We start from the raw sequence: 8,786 nt of genomic DNA on the forward strand, positions 1-8,786 counted from the left end.
CAAAAGAGGCCGGCCCTGGTGAGCTCAGCTGTGTGGGTGGAGGGGGTGGGGTGCAATGTGAAGCTCGGCTTCAGAGCTCACTCAGTGGGGTGGGTCCTATGAGAATTGGGTTTACGGAATGCTGGCCCCCCCGGGGGGGTGGGGAGGAACAAGGAATGGAAGGTTCGAGGGTGGGAGCGTGTGGGTCAGAGCCTGCAGGACAACATGCAGGTTAGTGGGCACCATGCAAAACCTCTGGCTGGTTTAGGAACTGCTTCTGGGGCTGCTGGAAGCCCCCCAGTGAAGGGGATCTTCTGTTTGTGGAAGTATTAGATTCATATGTGCAGTAGCCTCGGTCCCACCACCAGCCTGGCAGGACGACAGTCTGGTCCTCACCCTAGTACGGCACACCCACCGCATCATACCACCTTGCCACCTCGCACACGCACGCACGCACACACACACCAGTCTTAGGACAGGGAGGCAAGTCCTGACATCTCCCTGGGCTCTCAGATGAAGATGTGTGGCCCCACCTGAAGTACTAAAAGAGACTACGGTTATTTTCAGTACTGTTAGCATGCGGCCAAGTTCGGTATTCCTTTGAGTTGCTGGAACCATGCCCTGAGTAATGATAGTTGGCAGATAAAAGGGGAATAAAGTGAGTTTAGACAAGCCCGAATTAAATGGGTTCCCAGCTCCCCGGGGCTCTCCTTAAGGTTTCTAACACATTCGATGCAGCCTTCTGTCCCCATGTTCCTTCTTTCCTGCCTGGTGGACTGTCCCTTTGTTTCATGATCCTCACTGTCAGCTCATTCTTCCTTGTGTCCTTTGAGCCTCTGGCCCCGCCTCATTGCTACTGTCCATGTCAGTCTGGACAGCTGGACTTGCGTTCCCCAAAGGCCAAGCTAGTAACCTCGAACCCCACTCCTGGCCACACACAGTGCCAGGGACAGGCCTGGGTCAGGAGTTTTCAGTGGGACAAAAGTTCCAGCTGAAGCTCACCCGCTTGTTCCAGTTAGCATATGTGCCTGGAGGGAGGGCACGCTGATCTCCCTGAAGTGCGCTAGTAGACAGGGGGCCCCATGCTGGAAAAATTCCAGAGCACGTTTACCCATCATATTCTGCTTTGTTTGCTTGGGAAAGGGTGCATCCATCCGCCCTCAGGATAACCACTGGTGTATGACATCTGATTTGTTCTTAAATCGTTGCTCTTTAGAATCCACCTGCCTCTCCCCACCCTATATTCTACTTTTCTGCGACCAGGTTTTATTTTTTAAATTTTTCCTTTTTTTTAAATTTAAATTTTAGTTAGTTAACATGCAGTGCCATATTGATTTTTGGAGTAGAATTCCTGAGACTAGGTTTTCAATGAATGTGTTTGTGTGTGGGTGAGAGAGAGAGAGAGAGAGAATGAGGATGAGGATGAACCCCTATAGAGCATGGAGACATATGTGAGCCTCTCGCAGAGAACACGTTGAAGTCGCCAGCCACAGGGTCTGCCGCTGTGGGTGCTTTTGGGGAGGGGAAGTGAACTACCTTCGCCTAGTCCTTACAGTCTCTGAACACAGGACTGAAACTTAGACTTTCAGGGGATGTTTGCAGAACTGCCCTTAACACCTTTGAAAGCCACCCTCAGGCTTTAGTTCTCACTTCTTCTGTCCACATGGATCAAGGGTCAGCAACTTCCCTTTCTCTTCCTCTGACACATGCTCCGGTGGAAAATGGTGACCAGCCTCTCACCTGCAGGGGCAGCCCTGACCCTGCCTTCACTGAATTTCCTTCCTTCTTTCCCTCTTGCGTGCATTCGTCCAATCATCCGAGTATGTCCAGCCCTTTGGGGGACACAAGATAGATACTTGCATTTAATCAGTGGAAATAAGACACGGTACAAATAATGATATAAGAAATGCAGCTACAGGGTTGTGGGGATTTAGAAGATTTGGAGGAGGAAAAGGCTTTGTGGAAAGGAGGGATTTGAAATTGGAGCTTGAAGGACGACAGGGTACGAACATGTGCAGATTGTGATAAGCAGAGGAGAGAGTCAAGTTCAATGTAAGAAGCGATCTGTGGATGGAGGGAAGGAGGAGCCGACTGTCTGTTTGGCAGGAGAGAGCGTGCACAAAGGAGGCTCCGAGTCAGGGCTGACCACCTGCAGGACAGCGATTTTAATCTGGTTTTTCCTGGTACCGTGTCTAACATCTCTTCACCAGAATTTTAACAATTGTTGTAAAAGGGATGATTTTGGGTAAACTACTCCTCTCGTGAACAGAAGTGTTCCTTGGAGCAAAAGCGTGTGAGTGAGAAAATGGGGATGGTTTGGTTTGATCCGGAGTGGAATAGTTGTGAGAGGAGGACAGGAGGTCAGACCGAGTCACAGCCCCAGAGAGCCCTCATGTCAGCTTGGATTCCATCCGCGTGCCGTGGGACCACTGGGAGCTGGGAACAAGGGAAAGGGTGTGATTCTAGCTGGGTTCCAGAAATGCGTCTGGAAGGAGGAGAGACCAGAATCAGAGCATCAGGATGGTCTTGAAATACATCTGGTGAAAGGTAATGACCAGGGATATGGGGACGAGGAAACAAGTCATAGGGGCAGTTTTGAGACAACACCAACGTGGCAGTTGTGAAGATTCAAAATCCCTGACTGTTGGGTCATTCGGCAGATGTTACAGGGGCCCTCCTGTGCACCAGGCACTGAGCTGGGCCCTGAGTGTTCAGTGGGCCCCAAGACACCCTTCCTTTGCTCACTCCTAGCAGTTAGCTTTCAGTAAATCTTTTTTTTTAATAGATTTTGTTTTTTTGTTTTTTTTTGTTTTTTTTGAGAGAGAGAGAGCGAGCTAGCACATGAGTGGGGGAGGGACAGAGGGAGAGGAAGAGAGAGAATCCCAAGCAGGCTCCACACCCAGCGCAGAGCCTGATGTGGGGCTCGATCCCACGACTCTGAGATCATGACGAGAGCTGAAATCGAGAGTCGGATATTAGACTGAGCCACCCAGGTGCCCCGAGCTCTCAGTAAATCTTAATTACGATGGAAGATGTGCTGGGGGAGTAGGAAGGAGTGTGGGGCAGGTGGAGGGATGAGCTGGGGCTCTGCTCTCTGAGCTGCGTAACCGAGGGGACGCCGCTGCCCTAGCTGAGAGGGGAAACAGTGAGATCGGAAGGGGATACGGGCGCTTTTCTTTTGTTGAAACTGAGGTTGAGGTGTCAGCAGGACATCTCCGTGGCACCCGTGAAGGTCTTCCGGGGTGAACTCTCCCTGTCTTGCTCATGCCTCTGTCCCCAGACCACCGCATAGTGCCGGGCGCAGGCTCAGTGCTTGGCCCTGACCCCCATCAGCCCACCCAGCCCCAGCCCCTCATCTCACTTCAGGCCAGAGCGATTCTGGTGGTGGCTCCTGCCGTTTTCCTGGTCTCAAACCCACGGGCGCTACCACCACGGGTCAAGGAGCCTGCGAGCAGCCTCCCGGAGAGGCCAGGAGTACACCTCGGAAGTGCAGGGACCCGGTGCCCGCGGGCAAGACTCTGACCAACGGGGACAGGAGAGAGCAGGAACCCGCAGATAGTTCGAGCTCACCTGCCACCCCGCCACCTTGTCATGGGGCTGCTCTGAGCTGTGCCCCGTCCACTTGGCCTTGCTGGCGACGTCCTGGGGAACCGGGCAGCAGCTGTGCTTGCTGTGAATCTGTAGTAGGCTTAGAAAGTCACCTTCTTGTCTTCATTTCCCTTCTCTCTCTTCCTCACCTCCCTCTTCCTGCTCCGGCTTCCTTTGCATTGAACTTCCCAATAAAATGTTAAATATAAGCTTCTGACTCAAGAATTAAAAAAAAAAAAAATTCCCCGTTAGGGAACTTGGACCAGGATAGGGCTCCATAAATACATGTTGGGTACATGAAGGCGTGACAGGGTTAGAGAGCGCAGGGCGAGAACGAAGATCAAAGAGTTCATTGGAAAAGGTCGGAGATTTGCAGACTGTCTGCTCAGAAAGGTCGACGTGGGGGTTGTCTTCATTGCTCAGACCCATGAGGAGGCGCCTCTCTCCTAGGTGAAGGGATGAGAGAGAGGAAAGAGAGGAAGGCTAAGGAGGAACTGGAAACACACATTTAAGAAGCAAGAGAAGGAAAAAAGATCCCAGCTGAAGGGCTGTGGAGGCAGAGACGACTAGGGTTCATTAAAGCCCCTCATACCTCAGGCCATTGCTACAAGGCTTTTTGCAGCCCAGTAGATAGGGTGCGGCCATGGGTTACGGGTGAGCCAGTGGATAGAATGGTGAACCAGACAGAGTTCCCACCCTCATGGAGCTCACGTTGGACAGATGTAGAGGAAATGTCCTGCTGGTCCCTTAGCCTCCTTCAGATCTGGTGTGTTAAGACGCGTTGCAGGATCGGCCACTCTCCCTGTCTATGGGATACAAAGAATAACTCTGAGGTCCTAGGGGCTGTGGGAACCGCAAGACGGAAGGGATCCCCGTTCTTGAATTGTGCGACTCTTTACCTGGATGCTTCATGTGAGAAAGAAACTTTTATTGTGTTGAGACACTGCAATTCAGGGGTTTGTCTGTTACAGAAGTTGGTGTTATGTCATAACCTGGCAGGTGTTGAAAAAGCAAGAGGCAGATGTTGAGGCTGAGGAATAGAAGCATATTCTGGTCCTGAGGCCTGGCCTTGCGTGTCTTTCACACACCCTCGGTTTGTGGTCTCACATGTCTCCTCTCCCCTTACTCTCCTCACGGGCACAAGTTCTTCCGGATGAGCTCCCCAGCCAGGTGGCTGAGCCCTGACCTGGAGCTTCACTTAGAGAAGGGATCAGGTTTCACAGGCCCGAGACCTCTGACGCTCACGGCAGGACAGTCATCTGGTCGCCCTCTGACAGCGGGCTGCACGGGCCAGAGCTCCTCAGCTGAGAACAGAAGCAGCAGGAAGAGATGGACAACTGGATCTTGGGAAGGACAGAGGCAGGGTTGCCGGGGTGGTCTCAGCACTGGGGACTTGGGAGCTATCTCTCGGTGTGCCTGCCAGGCCCCCAACACCCGTCCTCCCTGTGAGGCCCACTCAACATTCAGCTTCCCAGGAGAGAGAGAGAGTCTGGGTGTGACTGAAGCCTGTGTGGTCCCCTGTAATGTGGGTGCTGATGACAGGACGGCCAGCCCACCAGGCTCACATAGACTGGGAGAGGGACGACTCCTCAAAGGAGGTGATGCCCAGGCCAGACACAGCAGGTTCCCAGGAATCCTCCTAGCAGGGTCTTATTTCCATAGAGGAGCAGACAGAAGGAAGCTGTCTAGAGCCTCTTGGGATCAGCAACCATTGACTTGTCAGCAGCAAATCCGTTTTTATTTTAAAAGGTAAATATTATTGGGGGGACTGACCCAAATCTACCTGCCATCCTTGCCCTGGTGACATCCTGAACTGACAGATACCTGGGCTTGGGGGAAGGGGTGTAAATTAGAAGCAGGGGGGATGCCTGTGGCTCAGTGGGTGAAGCATCTGCCTTCGGCTCAGGTCATGATCCCAGGGTCCTGGGATCGAGTCCCGTATCAGGCTCCTTGCTCTGTGGGGAGTCTGCCTCTCCCTCTGCCTGCCACTCCCCCTGCCTGTGCTCTCTCTCTGGCAAATAAATAAATAAATAAGGTCTTTTAAAAAAAATTAGAAGCAGGGGTGAGGGGCCAGGAGACGTGGATTCTACTTTCACTCTACTTTTGACAAATCATTTCATTATTTCATCACTCCAATTTCCTCATTTAGAAAACAGGGTAACAAAACTTGCTCTGTCTAATTTACAGATTTTTTTGTGTGTGTGAGGGGGAAAACAAAGAGAAGAAAGGGAAGAAAGACAAAATACCAAAATCTCCTGAAAGAACTTTAATAAGCCGAAAATCAAATAAAGAGCGGTTGGTTATTGACGCCTCTGTTACTGGTTGAATTGTGTTTCCCCCACATATATGTTGAAGCCTTAACCCCCAGTCCCACAGAATGACCTTATTTGGAAAGAGGGTCTTGGAAGATGCAATTAGTTAAGTCGAGATGAGCTCATACTGGAGTAGGGAGGCCCTCAGCCAATACAACTAGTGTCCTTAGAAGAGAAGAGACACAGAGACAGATGCACAGGGGACGACGGGGCAGAGACTGAAGTGTCGCTGCTATAACACGAGGAACGTGAAGGACTGCCAGCCATCACCCGAAGCTTGGAAGAGGTAAGGAAGATTCTCCCTTACGGGTTTCAGAGAGATAATGTCCCTGTTGACCCCTCGATCTTGGACTTCTAGCTTCCAGAACTGTGAGACAGTCCATTTCTGTAGCTTTAAGCCCCCCAGTTTGTGGTGCTTGCTCATGGCACCCCCAGGGAATTGAATATACATCCTTTAACAAATTCCAAGGGTGCAGCGAAGCTTGGCCAAAGCTCTTGGCCCATCACTGAGAGGTTTGTGACCTAGGATGAGACATGGGACATGGGACAAAGACCTGAGTTTCAGGGCTAACATCACTGATGTGAAGGTCACAAAGAGCAAAGGTCAGTTTTGGAAAACTCACAGCAACTAATAAGGCTAAGTAGGTGCAGAGCCAGCAGAGTTTAGTCCACACGGACTGAAAGCGTCACTTCTGCCTCGAGAGACCAGCGTGCTTAGAGCAGAACTGGCTCTGGGCAGCCCCCCAACTGCTCTCACTTCCTGCGTGCACGGGTTAAGCATCACCCTCAACGCCCAGGCCTCCAGCACTCAGGCTCCTGGCCCCACAGGGACCTGGATGCACATGCAATGCATCAGGGTAGCCCACTATGCAGAGATCACCTTGAAGGGGAAAGCCGCAGGGATGCTCTCTGCCAGTTCGTTCCCACATGGCTTTTGGGTGCTTTGTTTTAGAGGAGAAATCATAAAGCTTCTTTACTCTAGGCCCTTCCGCCCTGTGTGAGATTTGTCCAGGCTGAGTGTGGGTCTGGTCCCTGTGTGATGAGCAGGGGCACACAAACCAGTTAAGTGTTTATGCATATGCATTGTAGCTATTGGATCCTCACAATAAACCTATGAGATAGTTACTGTTATCATGTCCATTTTACAGATGAAGAAACAGGTGCAGAGTTCCCACAACTGGTCAAGTCCAACCAAGAATCAAGCCCAGGCCTGTGTGACTCCAGAGCCTGTGATGTGAACTGCTCTATTATATTGCTTTGATGGTTTATTTGGATCAGGCTGTTCTGAATTAACTCTGGATGTAATAATTTAGTAAAAGAAAGAAGGAAAGAAAGCAAGAAAGCAAGAAAGCAAGCAAGCAAGAAAAACCAGAAAAGCATGTGTGTATGTGTGCAGCTGGGATCTACCTTGACCTTATACTTAAAGGGGGAGGGGAGCTAACATTATGAGCTAAGTGCTTCCATCCAGGTAAACTCATTGACTCTCCCCCATAGCTCTGTGAGGTGGGCATCTCAGAGACGTGAACTAACTAGCCAAGGTCACCAAACTGATTGGGGCAGGGCACAAATGTGAATCCGGGTTATCTGACTGCAAGCCTGATGTGTTTTCCATGACCTCTGTGCCAAAAGTGACAGTTGAGATCTGTCCTACCGATCTTGACGGTCTTAGAGCAACTCCCTTAGTGCCTGGCACAAAATAAATATGTATGGGATTGGGTTGAATTAAACCGAAATGAATCTAATGTTCATTAAAAGAGGATTTGATGAATAAATGGACACGATGCAGATGTTACAAGGAAAGAGCTGACTGTGCTGCTGTGGAATCTGTTACACGAGCGGTTTAGAGACAAGTATATGTAGTATGATCCCTTTTCTTTCTTGAAGAGATTTTTTATTTATTCATCTGAGAGAGAGAGAGTGTGCAAACGAGAGCATGAGCAGGGGGAGGGGCAGAGGGAGAGGGAGAAGCAGATTCCTCGCTGAGCAGGGAGCCCAACGCGGGACTCGATTCCAGGATCCTGGGATCACAACCCGAGCTGAAGGCAGACGCTCAACCTACTGAGCCACCCGAGCACCCCTATGATTCCTTTTTTTGTAGGAAAAAAAAATTCCTTACCTATGGCTATCACGGTTTGTATATACAAAGGAAAAGTCAATGTGTGTTAAACAACTTCAAAGTAATAATAATGCTTATCTTTGAGGGTAAGGATCATGGAGGACTTTCACATATTTTATAATAAGAAAAACCCTGAAGATACTTGCATTTTGCAAAGCGCAAGAACAAAAGGAAGGAAAAGAAAGACCTGTTGTTTCTGGTGGCAATAGATCCCACCAGAATGGGGATCAACCCGGACCCGGATTCACCATGTCAGCTCCCTCAGGATGGGCCCTGGGGCCCCATAGGAGAAAAGGGTTCGTTCAGAACCCCTTCCCCCCTTCCCTCTCCTTGGACATTCTGAAATATTTTCATTTACAACAAAATTATGAGCCCACAGCCAGGAACCAGGACTCCTTGGGAATGGGGTTGGAATATCTTTTTGTGTTGGGGTCAAGTCAGAAGTTCCCAGAAACTAACCTGAAGGGGCACCTGCTGGCTAAGTGTGGGGTGCTTTGAATATTGAAAAAACTGCAATAAATTGAATCACACTCATTTTTCTGAAAGCTGGTAAATAAAGGGAAAAAGCCAAGTAAGCTTGCCTTTCCTGTATGAACTATACCTAATAGTAAGCAAATTGTTGATGAACGTTTTTTTTTGTTTCTGTTTTTGTTTGTTTGTTTTTTTGAATAGAAGAACTCTGGCTAACAAACACAGGAGGAAAAAACAGAATTAGAAAAAAATCTTTATTTTGCAGCCCTAATGATAGCATGGATCTAAGCAATGATAATTAGTGGTTGCAGAAACCTTTG

This window comes from Halichoerus grypus, chromosome 7 (genome assembly GCF_964656455.1).
Source record: "Halichoerus grypus chromosome 7, mHalGry1.hap1.1, whole genome shotgun sequence".
Taxonomy (NCBI): Eukaryota; Metazoa; Chordata; class Mammalia; order Carnivora; family Phocidae; genus Halichoerus; species Halichoerus grypus.